Source organism: Sus scrofa, chromosome 10 (assembly GCF_054392235.1).
Source record: "Sus scrofa isolate SSC_HxYL_T2T_F1_AM1 chromosome 10, Sscrofa_HxYL_maternal_Yorkshire_Landrace_v2.0, whole genome shotgun sequence".
NCBI classification, from domain to species: Eukaryota; Metazoa; Chordata; class Mammalia; order Artiodactyla; family Suidae; genus Sus; species Sus scrofa.
Genome location: NC_139392.1, coordinates 2,919,204 through 2,944,169, shown reverse-complemented (window position 1 = coordinate 2,944,169; position 24,966 = coordinate 2,919,204). Strand labels below are relative to the sequence as shown.

The 24,966-nt window shown below is 41.6% G+C and overlaps 1 long non-coding RNA gene across 1 annotated transcript in view; it reads left to right on the top strand.

The window, feature by feature from the left end:
• LOC146398759 (uncharacterized) overlaps nt 1-9,483 on the top strand; it is a 30,638-nt gene extending 21,155 nt beyond the window's left edge. Inside the window, exons 5-7 of the long non-coding RNA XR_014817259.1 lie at nt 590-694; nt 1,776-2,334; nt 8,897-9,483. This is a non-coding gene — a long non-coding RNA (uncharacterized LOC146398759). The remainder of the gene's footprint in view (nt 1-589; nt 695-1,775; nt 2,335-8,896) is intronic.
• Nucleotides 9,484-24,966: the final 15,483 nt, after the last annotated feature.

The window sequence follows — 24,966 nt, the reverse complement described above, 5'->3', positions numbered from 1 at the left end:
AGCTGTGGTGCAGGTCACAGATGCGGCTTGGATCTGGCATTGCTGTGGCTGTGGTGTAGGCCAGCAGCTGTAGCTCCGACTGGACCCCTAGCTTGGGAACGTCCATGTGCTGCAGGCGAAGCCATTAAAAAAAAGAAGTAAATAAAAAAAGAACACATTTTTGGAAATGTATCTGTAAAAAAAATTCAAAAAAACCCTTTGTTTAAAATTTCTGTTTTGCTGGTAAACTTCAGTTACGTGGAAAATTAATTTATACAAGGCATCTCATTCCCTAACTGTGCCAGGTTGTGGAAGGGAGACGTAGCTGTGATGCGGCGAAGAAAACAGTGTGATCAGGGAACTGGGGCCTCTTACTGACTTCATGGCATTGACTGCAGTGTATCCATTTCTCTGAGTCTAATTTTTCTCAGGTGTATCATAGAGGCGGCGATGGCTGTGTCCAGGATTATTGCGAAAATAAAACGAGACCCACTGTAAGAACTCATCTGGCACTGGCTTCGAAAACAGAAGGCTGCGAGGATTCTTTAAAAACAATTGACTGTTGTTAGTCAAAGTCTAAAAAGTCCCTGAATCCCTTCCTTTTCCTAAGGCTTCCTCTGCGGATGATCCAGCAGGTTTTGAGGCTTTTGAAGGAGCGAGCTGCGTTTACCAGGATGCAGCCCTAAGGGACGTGGATGCAGGAGTTCTGAGAAAGGTAAATGGATGGAGCAAGGGTTGATGATTTTCCAGAGAGCATGTTCATGAGTGGTGAGCGTGGAAGCCACCGGGCAGGGATGTAAGGACCGCAAGGCCTTCCTTTAGGAGCCTGAGAGGAGAAGAAGAAATGGAGCTGCAGCAGGAGGCCCAAGGGTATCAGGCCAGGGCCTGTCTTTTCTTTTCTTTTTCTCCCAGATTGAGAAAAGACAACATCCTTTAGTTTCCTGAAGGTCGGGAAGAATACAGAGGAAGACAGTGGAAAGAGTGTAGAGAGATGAATCAGATCTGTTTCTTTTTTTTGCTTTTTAGGCTGTACCCGCGACATATGGAGATTCCCAGGCTGGGAGGTGAATCAGAGCTACAGCTGCCGGCCTCCACCACAGCCACAGCAATGTGGGATCCCGAGCCGTGTCTGTGACCTACATCACAGCTCACGGCGATGCTGACTCCTTAACCCACTGAGCGACACCAGGGATCGAACCTGCTTCCTCCTGGATACCAGTTGGACTCATTTCCCCTGAGGCACCACGGGAACGCCCCAGATGGGTTTCAAGTTCAGGATTCATCATGAGTTTACGGTGTTACCTTGGGCTTGATCCTGAGGCTCTCTACATCCCGGTAGCATGGAAGTGCTCAAAGCTGCGAAGGCCATGACTTTGAAGATCTCATGAAATAAAGCTCGGGTTCACCTTGAAAATTAGAGAGTATGTATCTGACAAGATAGGTGTAAAGGAGTCTTTTTGGAAGATGGTCTCGCTGAGTGCAAATGCTTACCTTTATGGCTGGTGCTATGAATATTTCCTTTGCCTGTGTGTGAAGGGTGAGCCTGACGCTTGGAGAGCTGACTTAAATTCCTATGGAATCAACGTGGCAAATGCGCGTTTGGGTTACGAGGCACATCAGTCCTCTCCCTGATAAGCTGAGAGCCCTTCCTGGCTCTCGTTGGACTTTCTATTCTGGTTCTTATTTTCATCACGTACCCCTGCTGGGAGGCCTGTCGGTTCCCTGTTCTTCAGCTCATACAATCCAACCACATCTCTCAGCAAACTGAAAAAATCACCTGCTCTTTGTTTTCACAGAAATAAAATGGGACCCACTTAAGGGCCAGTTACACAAGGAGGAAAAAGAAGACCGTTTAGTCACCTAGTGTCCAGTAATAGGCCTTTTCGAACCACCTTGTGTTTTGAACACTGTGGTTACAACAGAGGCAGAAGTTAAGTATTTTTTTGCACTGGGGGGCTGTGAAGGACCTCTGGAGTCTTAGCTTTGCTGTAACCCCCTTAAATTCTGATTGCGTTTTGTATTTCAGGTTTTGAATTCATTTTTGACACAGTGTGTGCTCTCTGAGGCCGAGACAAAAAAGACATTTTTCTAAGAATTGCAAATTCTCCAACCAAAATGTAAGCACTCGAAGAAGGAAACCCCCCACCAGGATTACCCCAGTCGGTTCTCTGAAGGAGAGATACGTGTCTCCCCTGGCGCCATGCTCGTCCCGGGAGATAACGATGAATAGGTATTACCTTGTTCTCAGTGGATTTTGGCATGTAGGAAAAGAAGGAACATTTTACCAGATTAGCCATAACAAGTCTTGGCAAGGATATGGAGGAACTGAAACCCTCACACCGCGCTGGTGGGCAGGTAAAATGATACAACCCCTTTGGAAAACAACTCGACAGTTTCTTTAAACATGAAGCCTATACCTGCCACACGATCCTGTCTATCCACGTATCTGGGCATTTACTCAAGAGAAATGAAAGCATATGCCCTTATCCAACTCATACAGGAATATTCACAAGAACTTTCAGTTTCAATAGCCAAAACCTGGAAACAACCCAAACGTTCATCAGTAGATAAGTGGATGGATAAAAGTGTGGTTTTTACAAAGAAAAAAGGAGTTCCCGTCGTGGCTCAGTGGTTAATGAACCTGACTAGTATCCATGAGGACACAGGTTCTATCCCTGGCCTTGCTCAGTGTGTTGAGGATCTGGCATTGCCATGAGCTGGGGGGTAGGTCGCAGATGTGGCTTGGATCCCGTGTTGCTGTGGCTGTGGTGTAGACCGGCTGCTACAGCTCCAGTTAGACCCCTAGCCTGGTAACCTCCATATGCCTTCTGTGCGGCCCTCAAAAGACCAAAAAAAAAAAAAAAAAAAAAAAAAAGGGAAAAAAGGAAGGGGAAAGAAAGGGAAGAGGAAGAAAAGGAAAGGAAGTGAAGGACTGACACACAGCAACACGGGTGAATATCAAATAATTAAGATGAGTGAAAGAAAGAAAGGAGTCAGGGCAAGGATGACAAAAGGTCCCAAGGAAATGAACAAACGTATCTTTTCCAACATTTCCTTGTGACCTTTTGTCATCCTTGCCTTTGTTTTTTTTTTCCCTCCCCTTCCACAGCTCTACTTTCTATCACTTCTGACTAGTTTGCATTTTCTAGAATTTCATATATGTGGAATCATACAGTATGCAGTCACTTTTTATCTGGTTCTTTCACTCATCTTAATTATGGCTAAGAGCCTCATGGGAGCTCCTGCCCATTTTTTAAATTGGGTTGTTAGTTTTCTTATTGTTGGGTTTTAAGGTTTGGTTTTTTGTTGTTGTTATTGTTGTTTTGTTTGTTTATTTTCTATTTTGTGTAACAGATATGTGTTTTGCAAATATTTTCTCCTAGTCTGTGACTTGTCTTTTCATTCTATTGACAGTGTCTTTTGCAGAGCATGCATTTTTTTTGTGTTTGTGTGTGTGTGGCTTATAACAATACAAGTTTATTATCTTACAGTTCTGCAGGTCAGAAGTCCAAAATGAATCTTAGAGGGCTAAAACCAGTGTGCCAGTCCTGAAGGTCTGTGCTCCTTCAGGAGTCTCTGGGAGAGAACCTGTGTCCTTGCCTTTTCTAGCTTCTAGAGGCTCCTCCATTCCTTTGCTTATAGCTCCTTCCTCTACTTTCTTCCTCTTTGTCGTTGTCATCATCATCTTCTTCTTCTTTTTAATAGTTATTTCCCCGATACAATTTTTTTTCTACTGTACCGCATGGTGACCCAATTACACATAGATGTACACATTCTATTTTTGCACATTATCATGTTCCATCATGACTGACTAGACATAGTTCCCAGTGCTATACAGTAGGATCTCATTGCTAATCCATTCCAAAGGCAATAGTTTGTATCTCTTAACCCCAAGCTCCCCAACCACCCCACTCCCAATCCCTCCCCCTCGGCAACCACAAGTGTATTCTCCAAGTCCATGATTTTCTTTTCTGTGGAAAGGTTCTTTTGTGCCGTATTTTAGATACCAGTTATAAGTGATATCGTATGGTATTTGTCTTTTTCTTTCTGACTTATTTCACTCAGGATGAGAGTCTCTAGTTCCATCCATGTTGCTGCATATGGCATTATTTCATTCTTTTTTGTGTCTGAGTAGTATTCCATTGTGTATATATACCACATCTTCCTAATCCAATCATCTGTTGATGGACATTTGGGTTGTTTCCATGTCTTGGCTATTGTGAATAGTGTTGCAATGAACATGCAGGTGCATGTGTCTTTTTTAAGGAAAGTTTTGTCCAGATATATGCCCAAGAGTGGGATTGCTGGGTCATATGGTAGTTCTATGTATAGATTTCTAAGGTAGCTCCAAACTGATCTCCATAGTGGTTGCACCAGCTTACATTCCCACCAACAGTGCAGGAGGGTTCCCTTTTTTCCCACACCCCCTCCAACGTTTGTTATTTGTGGATTTATAATGATGGCCATTCTGACTGGTGTGAGGTGGTATCTCATGGTAGTTTTGATTTGCATTTCTCTAATAATCAGGGATGTTGAGCATTTTTTCATGTTCTTGTTGGCCATCTGTACATCTTCCTTGGAGAAATGTCTATTCAGGTCTTTTGCCCATTTTTCCATTGGGTTGTTGGCTTTTTTTGCTGTTGAGTTGTGTAAGTTGCTTGTATATTCTAGAGATTAAGCCCTTGTCAGTTACATCATTTGAAAGTATTTTCTCCCATTCTGTAAGTTGTCTTTTTGTTTTACTTTGCTGTGCAAAATCTTGTCAGTTTGATTAGGTCCCAGTTATTTATTTTTGCTTTTATTTCTGTTGCTTTGGGAGACGGACCTGAGAAAATATTCATAAGGTCAATGTCAGAGAATGTTTTGCCTATGTTCTCTTCCAGGAGTCTGATGGTGTCTTGTCTTCTATTTAACTCTTTCAGCCATTTTGAGTTTATTTTGGTGCATGGTGTGAGGGTGTGTTCTAGTTTCCTTGACGTGCATGCAGCTGTCCAGGTTTCCCAGCAATGCTTGCTGAAAAGACTGTCTTTTTCCCATTTTGTGTTCTTGCCTCCTTTGTCCAAGATTAATTGACCCTAGATGTCTGGGTTTATTTCTGGGTTCTCTATTCTGTTCCATCGGTCTCTCTGTCTGTTTTGGTACCAATACCATACTGTCTTGATGACTGTTGCTAAAGTCTAGGTTATTAGCTCTTTCATGGATTATGCCTTCAATATTAAATCTAAAAAAGCCATTGCCATACTTAAGGTCATCTAAGTTTTCTCCTGGGTTAACTTCTAGGAGTTTTAGAGTTTTACATTTTACATCTGGATCTATGATCGATTTTGTGTTAATTGTAGTGAAATGTGTAAGGTCTAAATCTATATTCATTCTGTGCATTTGGATATCCAGTTGTTCTAATACCAGTTGTTGAAAAGACTGTCTTTCCTCCATTGTATGGTCTTTTCTCCTTTGTTAAAACTTAGCTGGCTACATTTGTGTGGCTCTATTTCTGGGATCTCTTTTCTTCCATTGATCAATTTGTCTATTCTTTGGCCAATACCACAGGGTCTTGATTACTGTAGCTTTATTATGTCTTAAAGTTAGTGGTGTCAGTCTTCTGATTTTGTTCTTTTCCCTTAATATTGTGTTGGATATTCTCGGCCTTTTGTTTCTGCATATCAACTTTAGAGTCATTTTGTCACAATCCAAAAAACAGCTTGCTGAAATTTTGATAGGATGGCAGTGAATCCATAGATCAAGTTAGCAAGAACAAACATCTTGATGTTATTAAGTCTTTCAATCTACAAACATGGACTATCTCTTCATTTATTCTTTAATTTCCTTCATCAGAGCTTTGTAGTTTTATTTATGTAGATTTTGTAAGTATTTTGTTAGGTTTCTACCTAAGTGCTTCATTGGGGAAGTGCTAATGTGAATGGTATTGTATTTTTACTTTCTAAGTATATTTGTTCATTGCTAGTGTATAGAAAACTAACTGACTTTTGTACATTAACCTTGTATTCTGCAACTTTGCTATAATTGCTTATTAGTTTCAGGATTTTTGTCATTTCTTTCAGATTCTCTATGTAGATAATTATGTCATCTGTGAACAAAGACAGTTTTATTTCTCCCCCCCAGTCTGCTTAGCTTTTATTTCCTTTTCTTGTCTTATTGCATTAGCCAGCACTTCTAGTATGATTTTGAAAAGGAATAGTGAGAGGGTGAATTCTTGCTTTGTTTTTGATCTTAGTGGGAAAGCTTCTAGGTTCTCACCATTAAGTTGTTAGCTGCAGTTTTTTGATAGATATTCTTTAACAAGTTGAGGAAGTTACCTCTGTTCATAATTTGATGTGAGTTTTAATCATAGATGGATATTGGATTTGTCAAATGCTTTCTCTGCATCTGTTGGTATGATCATGTGATTTTTCTTCTTTAGCATGTTGATGAGATAGATTACATTAATTTATTCTCTCTTCTTTGTTTTCCCCAGCTTTACTGAGGTATTATCAACATATAACAGTTGAACATATTTAGGTTGTACAAATTCTTTAAAGGCATACAATGTGTTGAGTTAAGATATACATATACATTTTGAAATGGTTACTACAATCAAGCTAATGAATGCATCTGTCACCTCACACAGTTACCTTTTTTTGTGGTAAGAACACTTAAGATCTCAGCAGATATCAAGAATATAACACAGTATTATTAACTATAATCACTATGTTGTACATTAGATTTCTAAGACAATCATCTTGCATAAGTGAAGCTTTGTACCTTTTGTACAGTACTTCCCCATCTCCCTCATCATCTCTCTGGTTCTATGAATTTGACTCTTTTCTTTTTTCAATTCCACACGTAGTTGAGATCACATAGTATTTGTCTTTCCATATCTAGCTTAGTTCACTTAGCATAAATGTCCTCCGGATCTATCTATGCTGTTGCAAATGGTGGAATTTCCTTCTTTTTACGGCTGAATAATAACTTTCCATTTGTGCGTATGTGTGTATCTCATTTTTAAAATAAATTTTATCTTTATGTGAACACTAGGTTGTTTCCATATCTTAGCTATTATTAATAATGTTTCAGATGAACATGGAGTGCAGATATTTTTTTGAAATACAGATTTTGTTTTCTTCAGATGTATTCCCAGAAATGAGATCACTGGATCAAGTAGTAATTCTATATTTAATTTTTTGGGGAGTATCCATACTGGTTTCCATAACGCCTATACAAATTTATGTTGCTATTAACAATACAAGGCTTTTCTTTCTTCACACTCTGGTCACTCCTTTTATCTCTTGTCTTTTTGATAATGCCCATCCTAACAGATGTAAAGTGACATCTCATTGTGTTTTTCATTTACATTTCCCTGTTAAGTAGTGATGTTGAGTACCTTATCATGTGCTTATTGGTCATTTGTCTGTATTCTTTGCAAAAATATTCAGGTTATTTGCCCATTTTAAAGTAGGTTATAGTTGATTGATTGCTGTGAAGTTGTATGAATTCCTTATGTATTTTAAATTTTAACTCCTTATCAATGATATAATTTTCAAATATTTTCTCCCATTATGTAGTCACATTTCTTGATTTTTGCTTCTTTTGTGTACTTTTGGTATCATATACATTAATTGATTTTTGAATGTTGAACTGGCTTTGCATGCCTAGTTTAAGTCTCATTTGGTCATAAGGTAGGTGATATTTTCTTTCAATTATAAATATTACTTTCTAATTGTTACTAGTACATAGAAATACATTTGATTCTGATTCTTTTTTTTTTTTTTTTTGGCTTTTTAGGGCCACACCTGGAGCATATGGAGGTTCCCAGGCTAGAGGGTCTAATCGGAGCTATAGGTGCTGGCCTACACCACAGCCATAGCAATGCCAGATCTGAACCATGTCTGCAACCTACACCACAGCTCATGGCAATGCCAGGTCCTTAACCCACTGAGTGAGGCCAGGGATTGGACCTGCAACCTCATGGTTCCTGGTTGGATTCGTTTCCACTGTGCCACAACGGGAACTCCTACCTTTGATTCTTGTGTGTTAATCTTATACATTGATCCTGTAACCTTGCCAAACTGATCTGTTAGTTCTAGTAACTTTTTGTAGAACCCACTGGATTTTCTGTGTAGATAGTAATGTCAGCATTGGTGAGCATGTGGCTGAAGATTTGAGGGGATCCTCTGTAATCTTCAGAGCTCTCTTTCTGTGCATCTCTCTGCTTTACGGTGCCCAGATTACCAACTGTGGCCTCCCTGGACTCCCAGGCCTGTTTTCTTCTTCCTTTTTTTTTTTTTTTTTTTTTTTTTTAGAGACAGAGGACTTTGTTACTCCTGTCACAGCAGACAGCATAAGTTTCATGTTAATATCAGTGCCTCTTGCTCTCCAAATCTTATGGGGAATTGCAGTAACGGTCCACATGGACACTAGGTACACAGGTGTGAATTCCTATTTTTTATTTCCTGAGTAAATCTTCCTAATTTATACTTTATCTCAAAATTACTTGTTACATTAAAATTTTCAAATTGTATTACCATTTGTAATTATATTACAATTATAATAGTAATAATTATTGTATAGCTCTGTATTAGTGAAAATGCTTTTTATTTATCCCTTGAATCTTTATTTTTTAAATTTTTTTATTATAGTTGATTTACAATGTTCTGTCAACTTCTGCTGTACAAAGTGACCCATTATACATCTACATATATATATGTATACATATATATATACACACACATTATTTTTCTCATAATATCTTCCATCACATTCTGTCACAAATGATTGGATATAGTTCCCTGTGCTCTACAGGAGGACCTCATTTCTTATCCACTCCAAATGCAGTAGTTTGCATCTATAACCCCAAACTGCCAGTTCATCCCACTCCCTCTCCCTCCCCCTTGGCAACCAAAAGTCTATTCTCTATTCACAGTAGCCACAGAAGCAACCTAAATGGCCATCGACAGATGAGTGGATTAAGAAGATGTGGTACATATACACAATGGAATACTGCTCAGCCATAAGAAAGAATGAAGCAATGCCATTTGCAGCAGCAAAGATGCAACTAGAGATTCTCCTAGTAAGTGAAGTAATCAGAAAGAGGAAGACAAATACCATGTGGAATCTAGTATACGGCACAGATGCACCTATCTACAAAACAGGAACAGACTCATGGTCATAGAGACCAGGTCTCTCTTCTTATTTCAGAGGAACTAATAGCCCCCTGGGTTCCCAAAGCCTGTACCATGGCCCAGGAATGCTCTGAGTTAGGTCGTAGGATTTGCTACCTGTCCTCAGGGACCATTGTCCTGTCCTTTACTGCCTGATGTTCAAGGTCTTAAAAACCACCACGTCATATACTTGGCCTTTTTGTGAGTTGTCTTTCTGGGGGAAGGACTACTTAAATCTGGCTTCTGTTAGAAGCTAAACTTGGCCAGAAGCTAAAAATGGCAAGATAGCTTTCCATGTAAGTATGTATTAAAGTATCTCAATTTTTATTAAAGAAAACACTATATTTTGTATGTATCTGCTGTAATTTATTCACCTTTTCTCCCTTGAAGGGTATTTAGGTGGTCTCCTTTTTTCTCTTTAGTAATGAATTGTAATGCATGTATGTTCTTGTTCATAGCATCTGAGTGAATTTTGCACAATGAATACTTGAGATATTTACAATGCTATACCACATGGTCAGAATTGTGGCGAGGTATATACTCCTATTAAGAATTCTTATTTAGAGATAATAATACTCAAAAGACTTGAAGCTTGAAGTGAAAGAACAGGAGCACACAGCCCTATGCATATTCTAGAGTCCTGGGGAATCAGATATTCCAGATTCATGACATTTCTGTACATCCGCGAGGTAAATGGTTAGCTAAAAAATGATTTGCTCTTCACTGAATTATACTGAAATCCTGAAAATCGTACCGTATACTCTCCAGCTGTTGTCTAAAGAGTAAAAGTAAGTAGTTTAACCACACCTTGATGGTTCACATCATCCTTCTAAACACAAATGTTTATATTCTTTAAAAAAATTTTTTTTGAAGTTTTTAATTTTTTTTTTGCTTTTTAGGGCCACATCTGCGATATATGGAGGTTCCCAGGTGAGGGGTCAAATTGGAGCTACAGCTGCTGGCCTGCGCCACAGCCATAGCCACGCAGCATCTGAGCTGCTTCTGTGACCTACACCACAGCTCTTGGCAATGCTGGATCCCTGGCCCACTGAGCGAGGCTAGGAGTGCAGCCTGCATCCTCATGGATAACTAGTTGGACTTGTTTCTGCTGTGCCACAACGGGAACTCTCACAGATGTTTATATTCTGATGCAGAAGATGTGCCGCGTTGAGATGAGGCCGTGCTGGCATGCGCCCCGAGGCGACGAGTAGAATGGCCGTGCGTTTTAGCCGACCTCCTCGTAGATGACTCTCTTCTTTGAAATACTCTCGTAGACCTGTTATATCAGTCACCACTGTCTCTTCGGAGTGATTTGGGGTCTGCCTCCTGGAGGCCGAGGACACCCTGTATTTATGTTTGTAGACCCCCACAGCACCTGGGACGGTATTGGATGTGGTTAATTAAGTCAGGTAGACCAAGGATTTAGGAAAGTAAGACATTTCCAACCATTTTTAGATGAATTGAGCGATAAGAAATTGCACAGCTTTAAACAACAGTATTGAAAAGGCTAACAGACCAACATTACAGCAAGTCAAATAGTTTCCATCTTCATCTAAAATTTATCACTGCATCTATGAAGACTTATGTGCAGAGAGGTTCTGTGGACCCACCAGAACCCTAGAGATGTGTAAAATGGGAAAGAATCTATGCAGTAACTCTCAGGATGAGGCATTTTCACCTTTTGTTGCTCAGAAGGAAAAGGAAGGAAACCTAGGCTTGAAAGTTTTGTGTCCTCTTTTTCATCCAAATTGGTGTCATGAAGACAATAAGAGGGTTTCCCTTCAGAGTCCAGTGTATTAATTAGTTAATTGAACAAGTGTATATTGAGCACTAATTATTCAGGTTCCACCCAGCTAGCAACATTCAAGGTCTTGTTTTCAGGTTTTTATCAACTAGCTATCATCTATTTACTCTGAAATGGAATTTTTCTTTGAGGTCAAGAAGATGAACCCCAAAAAGGATGAATTGGAAATTAAAGTATAAGGCACTTCTCAAAGATTTTCCTTCACACTATAAATGATTCTTGCTTTTCTCATTCAAAAAGCAAATGTGGAAAAGAATAGCAAGCCCTTAGTTTAAGAGAGAGAGAGAGACTTTAGGAAGATTTGGAGAGATCTTGATAGAATAGCCATCTGCATTTTAAATCTTATTCTTAATTTATGATTGCTTCCCATGCCCATTTTCTAAGGGAAGTTTAAGAGGGAAGTATTTTTCTTCCTCTTGTCTCTTAGCATACATGGATTGAAAGAGTTGTATTATAAAGTTTGAAAGTACAGAATATTGCTGGATTTTGCTTTCTTTGGGGACTACTTATGCATCTCAGAGAGTGTTGTGAAGTAGGCTATAGGAAAGATATACTGCAGAAGAAAAATCATATTGATATTGTTTCTGAATTTTGGACTCTATGGCTTAGAGAAAAAAAAATGACCTTGGACAAATAAAGCATAATACTCAACTCTCAATGTTTTTCTAATCTGCTGACTTCCAAATGCAAAAGATTCTTTTTGAGAAGATATTCTTCTCTGACAAATTATCTTTCCTGATACATTTTGGTATGTGGTTAACTTTATACGTTGCTTAAAATAGAACATCTTTCTATTTTGATGACTCATTGAATCAATTTCATAACAATTGAATCAAGGCCTTGAATAAAAGGATAATAAAAATAGGGTAGATTAAGAACAAGTACTTCAATCAATGGAAATGGGTTCTTGCACCGTGTGCTTTTCCTGCCACAACGCACTCCAGTGGGCACATCCGGATGTTGACTCCGAAAGAGTTATGGAAAAATAAAGCAACGAGCGCTAAACGCAATTATACCTCTGTACCTTTGCCCAGCATCTCTCCTCCCTCTCTCTCTCTCCATTTCCGCCTCCAGCCCCACCTCTGCCACCGCCCTTCTACTCCCTGCTTTCATGAGTTCCGTGTTTTTAGAGTCCCCGTGAAATTGTGCAGGATTTGTCTTTCTGTGTCTGGCATATTTCACTGAGCAGAATGTCTTCAAGGTTCACCCTGTTGTTCCATATGGCAGGATTTCTTTCCTTCTTTTCTTGAAGGCTTTTTCACTGTGTCTGTGTGTATCACATTCTATCTATGTATATATGTCACATTGTATATGTAGGCATGGACGTATATCCCATTTTCTTTTTTTTTTTTTTTTTTTTTTTTGTCTTTTTGCCATTTCTTGGGCCGCTCCCACGGCATATGGAGGTTCCCAGGCTAGGGATCTAATCAGAGCTGTAGCTGCCAGCCTACGCCAGAGCCACAGCAACGTGGGATCCAAGCCACATCTGCGACCTACACCGCAGCTCACCGCAATGCCGGATCCTTAACCCACTGAGCAAGGGCAGGGATCGAACCCGCAACCTCCTGGTTCCTAGTCGGATTCGTTAACCACTGCACCACGACGGGAACTCCTATATCCCATTTTCTTTATTCATTCATCTGTTGATAGGCACTGAAGTGCTCTTGTTCTGTGTTGTTTGGCTCTGATGTGCAACAGCTTGATGTGGGATTTTAGCTCCCAGTCCAGTGGACGCACCAAGTCCTAACCAACAGACCAGCGGGGAGCTCTAAAGTGCTTTCACTACCCGGGCTACTGTGAATGAGACTGCAACAAGGTGGGAGTACAGCTATCTTTAAGAAGATTCCAGTATTCTCTACATCTTCTGGCCGATTAAAAATATTTATGGATTTGTAACCCATCCCACGAAGAGCATCGTGGCTCATGTCACCAGCATTATTACTGATCTTCATTTGCTTTGGTGATTTGGACTGTCAGTCAGTGTCGGTGGTATCATTGTGGCTCATGTGTCAGGTCCCTGGAGATCGCTGGTTTTTAGGTGATGATCACCGGAATCTTGGGGTTCTGTGGACCAGCCTCACGTGTCACCAAAGGGGAGCAGGTGGAGGTGAAGTGGGAGCCTGGTCTCTGCCCCTGTTTGAACAAGAGCAATTCCTTGTTTGTGTTTTTTGGAGTCTGGGGTTCTACAAAAGTCTTACTCTGAAAAAAGTTTTTCCTTTTCCTTTACGAAGAAGATATTTGAAAGCTTGTGATACAGATGCACTGCTGTCTTCATCACTCCATTCTTAATAAAAATTCATCCGTGGGTAACATGGAAATGAAAATGGAAGCAAATACAAAATCAGCACCCAAAGCACTCTCACGATTCGTAATTGCTATAGTTATTAATGGCGTATCACTAATGATGGCTCAGTAAGGGATGCGGCAGAGGAGAAATAAATTGCAGGGTATGTCTAATTCTTTCTACCTGCAACTTCAACTGTTTCTTCTAATTTTAGAAAGCAGATCGGCAAGCAAGCGAGTGGGAGAGTGGGACTATTTGGGGAATAACCTTGAATCTATTCTAATTTATCAGAGAAAGTAAATCATTTGTATGATTGACACTCTAATTATTACTGTTAAACTATTTCAACACCCCTCATTACTCATGACGTCACACTGGTGGAGGATTGTCTAGGGTATGGAGCTGAGAGTAGGAATCACTCCACTGATGAAAAATATGAAAATTTTGGGGAGCTCTCATTGTTGCTCAGTGGATTGTGAACCTCACTAGTATCCACGAGGATGTGGGTTCGATCCCTGGCCTCGCTCAGTGGGTGAAGGATCCGGCATTGCTGTGAGCTGTGGTATAGGTCACAGATGCTGCTCAGATCCCACATTGCTGTGACTGTGACATAGGCATGCAGCTGCAGCTCCAATTCCATCCCTAGCCTGGAAACTTCCATATGCTGCAGGTGCAGCCTTAAAATGAAAGAAAAAAGGAAAGTAAAAATATGAAATTTTGGATGGCGAAGGATGCAGTCCGTTGAAGACACCTAGATGTTTGAGGGATGACAGCTCTTATTTTGTTTTTATTTTATTTTTGGGGTCATGAGCCCAAGAGAAGGCAGTTTACACAGCGAGAGAGCAAACACCCTTGGAGGAAGCCTCGTGAATGATGCTGCCTCACAGGATTGGAGCAAGAGCCTCATGACATCCTCTGGGGTTGCTGCCAGGAGGGAGCTGCAGAGAGAGGGAGGAGGCTTTGTTCAGAGAAGCAGCCTGGCCGGAAGGAGCCAGCCAGCGATGCCTGTTAATAATAAATGAGGAGTTCCCGTTGTGGCTCAGTGGGCTAAGAACCTGACAGGTATCCATGCGAATGCAGGTTGGATCCCTGCCTACTCAGTGGGTTCAGGATCCAGCATTGCCATGAGCTGTGGTGTAGGTGGCCGACATGTCTTGGATTCTGAGTTGCTGTGGCTGTGGTGTAGGCCGGCAGCTGCAGCTCGATTCAACCCTTAGCCTGGGAACTTCCATATGCTGCAGGTGCAACCCCCCAAAAAAATTCGTAAATGAAACCAAGCAGCTTCTCTGTGGTGACATGATCCTCCAAGTAGAGTTTTGTGGGAGCTTTAGATCCTCAGGAAAGTAAGATTGCTGGTAGAAATATAATTAAGAAGATAAAAGCCTATCCTATTGCCAGAACTTGGTGGGCCAAGGGGGTACATCTTTTTTTTTTTTTTTCCCATGGCTGCACCCACAACGAATGGAAGTTCCTGGGCCAGGGAGTGAATCTGAGCCACAGCTGTAGCAACGCTGGATCCTTTCACCTACTGTGCTGGGCCGGGGATTGAACTCACGCCTCTGCAGCGACCTGAGCCGCTGCAGTCAGATTCATAACCCACTGCACCATAACGGGAACTCCGTCAGCGGGTATGTCTTCTCGTTAGGAATCATTCATGGAGTCTCGAGTGACCTTCTCAAACTAAAGCTGTCACAGACTAACTAGTGGTCAGCTGCGCCAGCCGTGAGTGTGGGCTGGGCCCAGGGAACAATGCAGGGGACAGTGGCATGTGTTGGGGTCCTTCAGTCCCCCGACTCATCTCCCTGTATTTCTGCAGTGGGTTGGTGAGAACGCTCTAGCCAGGGGGTGCATGTTTTCTGAAAACTTCTTGGGTTGCTACGTTCAGTGACCCATGCAGAAATCCACATAACCATCCAATAAAATTAGATAAGCTGATCCCTGTATCCGTATCTTTATAAATCGATACTTGTACTAGAGCAACGGTTAAGGGTTGAGAAACTGCCAGCCACTAACACGGATAACTGAGACCATGAGATCTTTGCAGGAATTTTGCTTTCAAGTCGGAGGGAAATTGCCTAAGACACGGTTTACCAAGCACAGAGCATGCCTGCGAGGCCAGAAAATAGCTGACAACAGAACTTCAGAGCCTTCAGAACCATGCCGAAGGGAGGAGGTGAGAGAGATTTGCTATATTTGAATCCAGGGGGAAAAAACCTCCAACTGGAAAAACCATTGCGTTCTCCTTGAGGAAACCCATCTTGTGGTGAGCGAGCTGGCGGTGCCGTGGCACAAACCCGGGGCTGAATTCCTGACAGGTCACGCACCTGGTGACCTTATGTAAATTATTTGACCTTGCCAAGTCTCACGGTGATTTCTGAAAGGGCATGGTGGTGACACTTTTCTCAGAAGATGCGATTGCGTAAAGAATGCTTGCAAAGCTGCCGGCAGCTCTTCTTACTCTCATCCGTATGGCTGGCAGCCAAAGGGACATGAAGGATCACAGCAGTCTCCTGAGACTGAGACATCACAGGACGTGAATTTGACCCCAAACGTTGTTCCCCGTGGGTTGGATGGAGGGAGAGAATGTAAGAGACCGGAGCCATGCGGACGGCTTTCTTGAGAGATAACCCTTTGTCTCGTTCATCAAAAACGCATGTCCAATTTGGGAGAAGTGGTAACGGCGGCTTGAACCTCAGACAACTTCAGATTACCTGGAGAACTAGTACAGCCAGCTGCTGGACGTCACTTTGCAGGGGCTGAGAGGGACGTTTGAGAGAGAAGGAGAAAAGAAGGAGCAAAGCATGGCTTCTTTGACCGCATGGGGATGTGTGCTTTTTGCTTCTCAGGTTTTCATTTTACTCTCGGGATGCTGAATATAGAAATGATGACCAAAGCCACTATGGCAGAAGGACTCTGACCCACGTAAGAGGCCTGGATGCCAAACCACAGTTTCTTTAGCAACCAGTCCCAGAAGCCAGACCACAGCCTGGGCAACAGACAGCCTGGAACGATGAGGACTTAATCGATAACTGTCAAGTTCCTCCTCTTTGCCCCAACCAACGTCAGAACCAACTAGAGAAAGCCAAATATGCTCTCCAGACCAATCACATCCGAGGCCCCGTTTCTAGGTAACCCGCCTCCAGCTCCCATGGCAACAACATCCAGCGAGAACATACCTGGTGCCTGCCCTTTTTTTGTGTGACAAAGCTTTCCTACTTCCCTGCCTGCCTTTGAGGGCAGGGTGCTGATGCTGGCCAGGGTGATGGGTTCTGACCCCCTTGTCATAGCCAGCTCTGAATAAATAGCTTTGGTGCCTATTTGGGGTGTTTTCATGTATAGTCACCTTCTGTAGCATACATTTTTTTTTTATGAAACAATCATGGTAAACATTAATGTATAAAATTATCAGTGAGTTGGAGTTCTCTTGTGGGGTGGTGGGTTAAGGATCTGGTGTTGTCACTGCAGGGGATCAGATTGCTGTTGTGGCTTGGGTTCAGTCCCTGGCCTGGGAACTTCCACCTGCCACAGCTGTGGCAAAAAAAAAAAAAAAAAAATCACCAGTGAATAAAATGAATGTTTTAAAGTGGCTGTGTGTTTAATACTATACCCCGGGTGTTCTCAAACCCTGGTTTGAGAAGCACTGACTCAAGGATCCTTTTTCTTGAACCATTTTATTGAATTAGAATTTACCATTTATTCCACCTCTTGGAAGGATTCTCCATTTTCTTCTGAATTGGATCTTTTGAAGTGCAACAGTTTTTAATTTTGATGGAGTTCGATTGAACAACTTTTCCTTTTATGGGTTTTGCTTTTTGTGTCATTTCTAAGTCACCTTTTCCTAACTCAGGGTTACAAAGATTTTCTGTTCTGTTTTTCTTCTGGAAGCTTTATAGGTTTGCCTTCGACACGTAAGTCTGTGATCCATTGTGGGTTGATTTTTGTGGGGAGACTGTGAGGTCCAGGTCTAGGTTTATTTTTTCTGCCTATAAGTATCCAGTTGTCCCAGCAACTTTTGTTGAAAGGACTAACCTTTATTTCATTGAATTTCTTTGATGCTCTTGTCAAAAATTAATTGACCCTAAATGTGAGGGTTCTGGGTTTTCTACTGTGTGTCACTGATCTGAGTCGCATCGTCTGGATTGCTGCAGCTTTATAGTAAGTTTTGAGATCAGGTGGTGCCAATATTCTTTTTCAAAATTGTTTCCAGTGTTCTAGGTCCTTTGCGTTTCCATATGAACTTTGGAGTCTGTTTACTAATGTGCCCTTGACTTCCGAGCAGCTTAGGCTCTGAGAAGTCCAGCGCCTGGTGGTGCAGGTTGGCAGAGCCGTTTTCATCTCTCACTCATTTTTAGCAGTGAGATATATCTATTTGAAGTGATATTAAAATATGTAAATATTATATATGTATATATATATATTTTTTGGCCACACCTGTAGCATGTGGGAGTTCCCAGGCCAGAGACTGAACTTGTGCCACAGCAGCAACCCATGCCACAGCAGTGACAACACCAGATCCTTAACTCGCTGTGCCACAAGAGAACTCCCCAGCAGATGCCATATTGAAGTGAAATATTTCTACATTAATAGGATCCTGGAAACCTTTTAATTCTCCCTTCTAAATTCTACCTTCTCTACGAACATCTTTGAGTTCTCCAGAGAACCACTAGTCTTCATTCTCTGAAATATTCTTTTCTGTTTCTGTCCTTTAAGGTGGAAGCATCTCTTCAAAGTCATACAAACAAGCACACCTGTTACAGTGTATCTCCACGTGTTTCATTGAGAGGAGCAGGAAAACACTGGGGTTGTCCCATGACTAAATAGGTATTTCTAATTTCTGTAATCTGGAAACTACTGGAAAGGTTGAATCTAGTAGGATATATATATATACACACACATTATTTTTGCAAAAGAAAGTGGTGGTAGACCACTTTCAAACATATCAAACATAGATGGTGTTCAGAATAAAATGACTCCTCTTGTGAAGGAGAAATATATCCACAGTACAGTGGATTATGAGTGGCAGGTGAAAAAGTGATGCTGCGATGATGGTAGCAATCCATTTGCCAGCTAATCTTGAGGGCCAGTGGTAAGATATGTCTTTTTGAGTTTCTCTGTTAGAAGGCAGTAATCTACAACAAGCTAACTTTTTTTTTATATTGCTGCTATGTAAGAAAAATCAACATATGAACTTATTAGTATTAAAGTTTTACCAAAGTGCAGGATTTTTAAAAACGGAAAAATTTAAGGTACATTTTAGCATTAGTAGAATACCTTGAATATAGCAGGACTTCAATTAACATTTAGAGCTGATGATTACAGCTTTTACTTCTTTTAGTTTTTTAAAAACTATGACAATACACATCACTGTATATGTTACATAACATCAGTATAAATTTTGTACCAAGAAAGAGTAAATGAAAAAAAAAAACATTCATACAGTCAGTCTAAATGTGTCTTGTATTGACAGGAGGACAAAAACAAATAACCTCAGGGTGAAAAAAACAATTCAGGGAATTTGAATATAATTTCCTTTAGCAGAAATAGAATAACCAACTCTCCAGGCATGCTGTTTTTTTTTTTTTTTTTTTTTTTCTCTTCAAAGAGCAACTTCAAAATATGTGTACACAGTAGGTAGAGTCACTTCACTTAACTATATGTATTTTTTTGTGTCTTTTTAGGGCTGTACCTGCGGCATATGGAAGTCTCCAGGCTAGAGGCCAAATCAAAGCTGCAGTTGCTGGCCTACACCACAGCCACAGCAACGCAGGACCTGAGCTGTGTCTTTGACATACACCACAGTTGAGGACAAAGCCAGATTCTTAACCCACTGAGCAAGGCCAAGGACTGAACCCTCGTCCTCATGGATGCTAGTGAGGCTCATTACCGCTGAGCCACCCTGGGAACTCTAACTCTAATTTTTTGGACATCTTTTATTACTTAGCCAGTCTTCCCACTGAAGAAATGGCAGAAATTGTAGGCTTGGAAAAGCTGAGTAATTTTCATCTGATTGCACTGAAAGTACACTAAAAATAGATCAGTGATGTTAATAGCCATCAATTAATAGGCTTTCTTGCGTTTACATGTAGATGTCCATCCATTAATAAGTGTGTGTAAATACGAGTAGTAACTAGTTAAGTGCTTTAGGACAGTGTTTGGGTCGTAGGAAGGACTCAGTATTAATGAGTTATTATAGGGACATAGTTGTGTTTTCTCTGTATACTGTTTGACTGTATGTTTGCTATATAAAGAGAGGAGCCTCCAGCTCTATGAGTTACACATGAAGTAGCTGCTTGTGAGTCTGAACTTTAGACTCTGGCACAGCCCAGTTCAAGTGAATGACAGCCATTCAGCACTGAAAGGTCACCCATCCTCTCAGCACTGAATGTGAATTTTGGCAGCATCTTGCCAGGGACAGGAAGGAACGTGACATAAATGCTGGAGGTGCAAGAGCCAGAAAGACCTGATCCTCTGAAAGTGCTTGCTGTTTCCTGTTATCTGCTGCTGACTCTACTTTCTCCTTTAACTTCAGTTCCTGCCGATGGCATCTGTGGGACTCGCTGTAAAACAAATCCTTTTCTTTTTAACTGTGACTGTCTAGTGAGGGGTCGTGCTTTCGTATGGGATAATTACAGGGGTAGGAAATACAATTTGGCCTATTCGTTTGTGTGTGTGTGTGTGTGTGTGTGTGTGCGCGCGCGCGCGCGCGTGTGTGTGTGTGTATGTGTGTGTGCGCGTGTGCGTGCGTGCGTGCGTGCGTGCATGTGTTTAGGGTTGCACCTGCAGCATGTGGAGGTTCCCAGGCTAGGGGGTCGAATCAGAGGTGCAGCCACTGGCCTACACCACAGCCACAGCAATGCCAGATCTGAGCTGTGTCTGCGACCTACACCACAGTTCACAGCAACACTGGATCTTTAACCCACTGAGTGAGGCCAGGGATTGAACCAGAGTTCTCAGGGACGCTAGTGAGATTGGTTTCCCCTGAGCCACGGCGGGAACTCCTGGCCTATTCATTTTTATACCAAAAATACAAGTGGGTGTGGTGGGCAGCGTCCGAAGTGGGGCCCAGGAACCCCTCCTCCCTGTGGTCACGCTCTTGTGTAAACCCCTCCCCTCGAGAGTGAGTCCCTTCTGTGTTTGTGTTGCTGGCTTTGTCTTTCTTGCTCTGTGGAGGGGCCCTGGGGGCCGGGAACGGAGTGAGACCTCCAGCCAGCTGCTCGAGAGCCACTGAGGCCGGAGTCCAGCAGCCTGCTGAGATCTGAGTCCTGCCAACAACCACGTGAGTGAGCTTGGCAGGGGATCCTCCCACGTTCACCCTGAGCTGACTGGAGCCTGAAGTAATGCTCAGAGCTACAGTTTTCAGCCGAGCCGTGCCTGGATTCCTGATCCAGAGAAACTGCGAGATCATATAATGTTTTAAGCCACATTTTGGAGTCTTGTGTTACACAGCAATAGGTGACCAAAACAAAGGACGGATTGGAAGTTCCTGCTGTGGCTCAGCAGTAACAAGCCCAACTAGTATCCATGAGGACGTGGGTTCAATCCCCGGCCCGGCTAAGGATCTGGCGGTACTGTGAGCTGTGGTGTAGGTGGCAGAGGCAACTTGGACCTGGCGTTGCTGTGGCGTAGGCCTGCAGCTGCAGTTCCAATTCTACCCCTCGCCTGGGAACTTCCATGTGCGAGAGGCCCTACAGAGCAACAAAAGAAAACAAACAGAAAAACCGAAAGGGTAAATGGAAAAGCCAAATATTTGCTTGATAAATTTGGATTGTGGGGACCTATGGTGTGCTTCATTTGACTCCATTTATCTGATAGAGTATACAAAATGTCTATGAAGCGTGACAAAGAATTACGCAATTTTTTCTTTTTTTGGCTGCACCCACAGCATTCAAATGTCCAGGGCCACAGCAGTGACAACGCTGGATCCTTTACCTGCCGCACCACCAGGGAACGCCTACAACATTTTAAACAGACACAGTTTTCCTAATAATTCTCCGTCTCCCAACTCCACACCCAGCCTGAGCCTCTTGATCTATTTATTTTGCATAGAGTGATAGAATTAGGATGGTAGCATATTTCTTTGTATATAGTTACTCGCTAGCCAGATGACAAAAATAAAATAACTTGATAAAAATGCTTTGCATGTCATAGCTCTAGGCTACATCATGTCAAGCAACATGAAGGCGAGCACATATTTATAATACTCTCACTTCCCGTGAAAAACGTGGCTTCCCGTGGGACGGTCTCTTTTGAGCTGATTGGCTGGATCACCCCCAGTCACAGCGAGTTACATTGTACAAGAGACGGATGATTGTCCCTGTCAAATGCACTGTGCCAGATGGAAACTGACAAGGAAAATTGTCTCTGACCTCACATGATATAAATTTGTCACTGCTTTCCCGCACCCTAAATAATCCGAGATTCAAAAAGTGTGTTGGGGCCGATAGAACCCTGGAGAATGTGATTCGGGATGGTGCATTGATAACACGGGCGTGATTAGGAGTTTGCCACATTTTCATCCTGCAACTCTGGGCTCCGTGTCCAAGTGAGCCATGGTGGAAGGAAAGTGAGGCTGAAGTTTATTGAGTTAACCCACTTTGCCAGAGAAAGGAAATAAAGTTTCGTGGTGTTTCCGGCCTCACTTTATTCCAAGTCCAATAATGGTTTTGTGCATGAGGGGATGGTTCTAGGTTGAAGTTATTCCGTTCAAGTGCTGTGGTTTTCACCTTCTGATGAACATAGCAGATTCTAAATAATTTAGCTGTTGGCTTAAGGGCAGGTTTTGGAGGGTACCGCTTCTTCTGTTTCGGTATTTAGGGCACAGTAATGAAGCACGTCACCCAGCTGCAGGAGGCACGTGCAGGTGATCTTGGGTTTGGCTCGTTGGCGCTTCCGATGAAGAGGATCAATGGAGGAGGAAGTTAGATTTAAGAGAAAACCTCTGCCAATTTCAATGATCCCTATTAGTGTGGGTCCGACTCACACAGGAATCAAATGGTGATTGGTTTTAACTTTCCCCTCTTGCTGGATCAATACGACTGGCCAAGATACAAGAGTGAAAAGAAATTAATTCATGGGGGCAGAATTGGCCCCTAATCATAACTGGTTGGTAGTTCAATCACTGAATGTTGTAAATAGTCTTTACGTTATTGCTGTGGACAATTGGATAAACACAGCCTATTAAACCATGGCTCAGGTTTACTTTCTGGGTATCTGCTGGTCTGCTTAGAGAATAATTGATCCTGATTACCCATTATTTGCTTAGATTACTCGTAATCAGTCCGGCGCAGCAAGTTTTTCTGCGTCCAGATACATGTAATCCTGATCAAGTCTGTTTTTCTCCCGGAAGCTTCCGCTGGTTGTTGCTTTCAGGTGCCTTCAAGAAACGATTCTTTCCAACATTACAGAAAGGATGAAACGCATGTTCCAGGTCATTTGACAGTGGTCGAAGAAAACGATCAATTATTTTATGTATTTAAATTTAGGTTTCTTTCTGCTATAAAATCACCTTGATAGAAACATTTATTCTTGAAATTTCCATTGTGGCTCAGTGGGTTAAGAACCCACTGGTCCCCATGAGGATGTGGGTTCAATCCATGGCCTTGGTCAGTGGATTAAGGTGTTGCCATAAGCTTCCGTGTAGGTCACAGATGCGGCTCGGATCTGGTGTTGCTCTGGCTGTGGTGTAGACTGGCAGCTGCAGCTCTGATTCGACCTCTAGCCTGGAAACTTCCATATGCTACAGGTGTGGCCCTAAAAAGAATACCAAACAACAAAAAAATACTTTATTCTTTCAACAATAAAAATAAATCTCTGACATGCTTTCTTGTCTTGGTAAATTAAGGTGCAGTTGAAAAATAAAACTTAAGAAAAGTGTGTGTTCAGGATACTGCTTTGTCTTTCAGTTTATCAGAGGTTAAGAAGAAAACACGTCAGTGATTCAGAAAGACTGTCCTGAAATATTCGCATAGTCTGTTAGAGATAAAACTGGTTGGATAAGGAAAAAAAAATTTAGTGACTTCTGTGTGAAATTGGCTATAATCTCATGGATCAATATCACGTTTTGTATGTTAATTTCATAAAAATGTATTCATTATGACAAGGCAGTACTTCATTATAGAACAAAGTAGAAAATTAATTCATCTGGAAAGTCTACAACTCTACTACCCAAGGGTTAACCTCTCATCATCTGATTATGTATCACATACCTTCCACATAATTTTTTTAGTCAAGATAGTATCAAGAGTTATGCTATTTTACCCTGATTTTAACTTACTGTTTAATTCAGCAGTATTTTGCTAAGACATTTCTTTTCAACTGATACCTCACCTTTTCTAGATGGCTGCATTAGATGTGCCATAATTTGTGGATTGGCGTTGTTGGCCGTTATACTCTGTTGTTAAGCAATCCTGAAGTAAACCTCCCTATTCATAACATTTTTGAGTCCTTGTCAAATTCTTTCTTGAGGATACATTTCTAAAATTAGAATTTCAGGGTTCATAGTATACATTTGAAGTGTTTTGAAATTCTCTAAATTTGTTTTATCAAGTGGAAATTTCTTTCACCCTAAAAGATTTTCTCAGTATCCTTCGGGTTATTTGATCATTTTGTTCTTTGTAATATAAACAACACTTATTTCACGTGCCAGTGCGTGTCTTGGACAACCACTAGAGGTCATCTAGGAAATTAAATACCCCACCTGCCACTCAAAATGTTTCAGTCAAAGGCTGACCTTTATGTAAATCAAAGAGAAAAAGAGTCTTGAGTTAATGCTTGCTAACGCGAATAACATTAAATATTAAAGTCAAATCTCTTTCCTTCCGCCGTACCACCACCTGCTTTTAAAAAACGATTTTGTGTGTGTGGAAGACTCAACAGCCTCTGATAGTGTTTTCTTTATGATTGAGAGGTAGGTTATAGCCTTATGCTTGGCATGCGTTTCTTTTTTGCTGTCTTCCCGTGACTTTCACATATTTTGCTCTTGCATACTTAATTTGAATTAGTTTGTGTCATTGCACAAATGCCTGGTGTAAAGTGTTTTGGTGGCAGGTGTTTTTGCTACCGTATTCTTCCTCTCCCTCTGTCATGATCTAGATCATGTATGGATGTGCCAGCGTTTGGTTAGCAAATGGTATTGTTTTGCTGGTATATTTTCAACTTGATGGATGCATCATCATCATTTTCACTCTTTTTTATTAGATTGCCTTTCATTTAACACATTTTTAGTAGTGTATACTGTTGTGCCAGCTGCTGCTGTACCGCAAAGTGACCCAGGCATACGCACGTGCGTATTCTTTTTCTCATGCTGTTTTCCATCATGGTCTCTCCTCAAAGACTGCGTAGAGTTCCCTGTGCTGTACCGCAGGACCTCATTGCTTTCCATTCTAACTGTAATGGTTTGCATCTACCAAGCCAAACTCCCCATCCATCCCACTTCCTCCCTCCAAACTTTGGCAACCACAAGTCTGTTCTCTGTGTCTGTGAGTCTGTTGTTGTTTTGTAGATAGGTTCATTTGTGCATATTTTAGACTCCACATAGAAGTCATATCATAGGGTATTTGCATTTCTCTTTCTGACTTACTTGACTTAGTATGAGAGTCTCTAATTGCATCCTTGTTGCTGTAAACAGTGTTATTTTGTTCTCTTTCATGGCTGAGTCGTATTCCATAGTATATACGTACCACATCTCAATGCATTCATCCACTGATGGACATTTAGTTTGTTTCCATGTCTTGGCTATTGTGAAT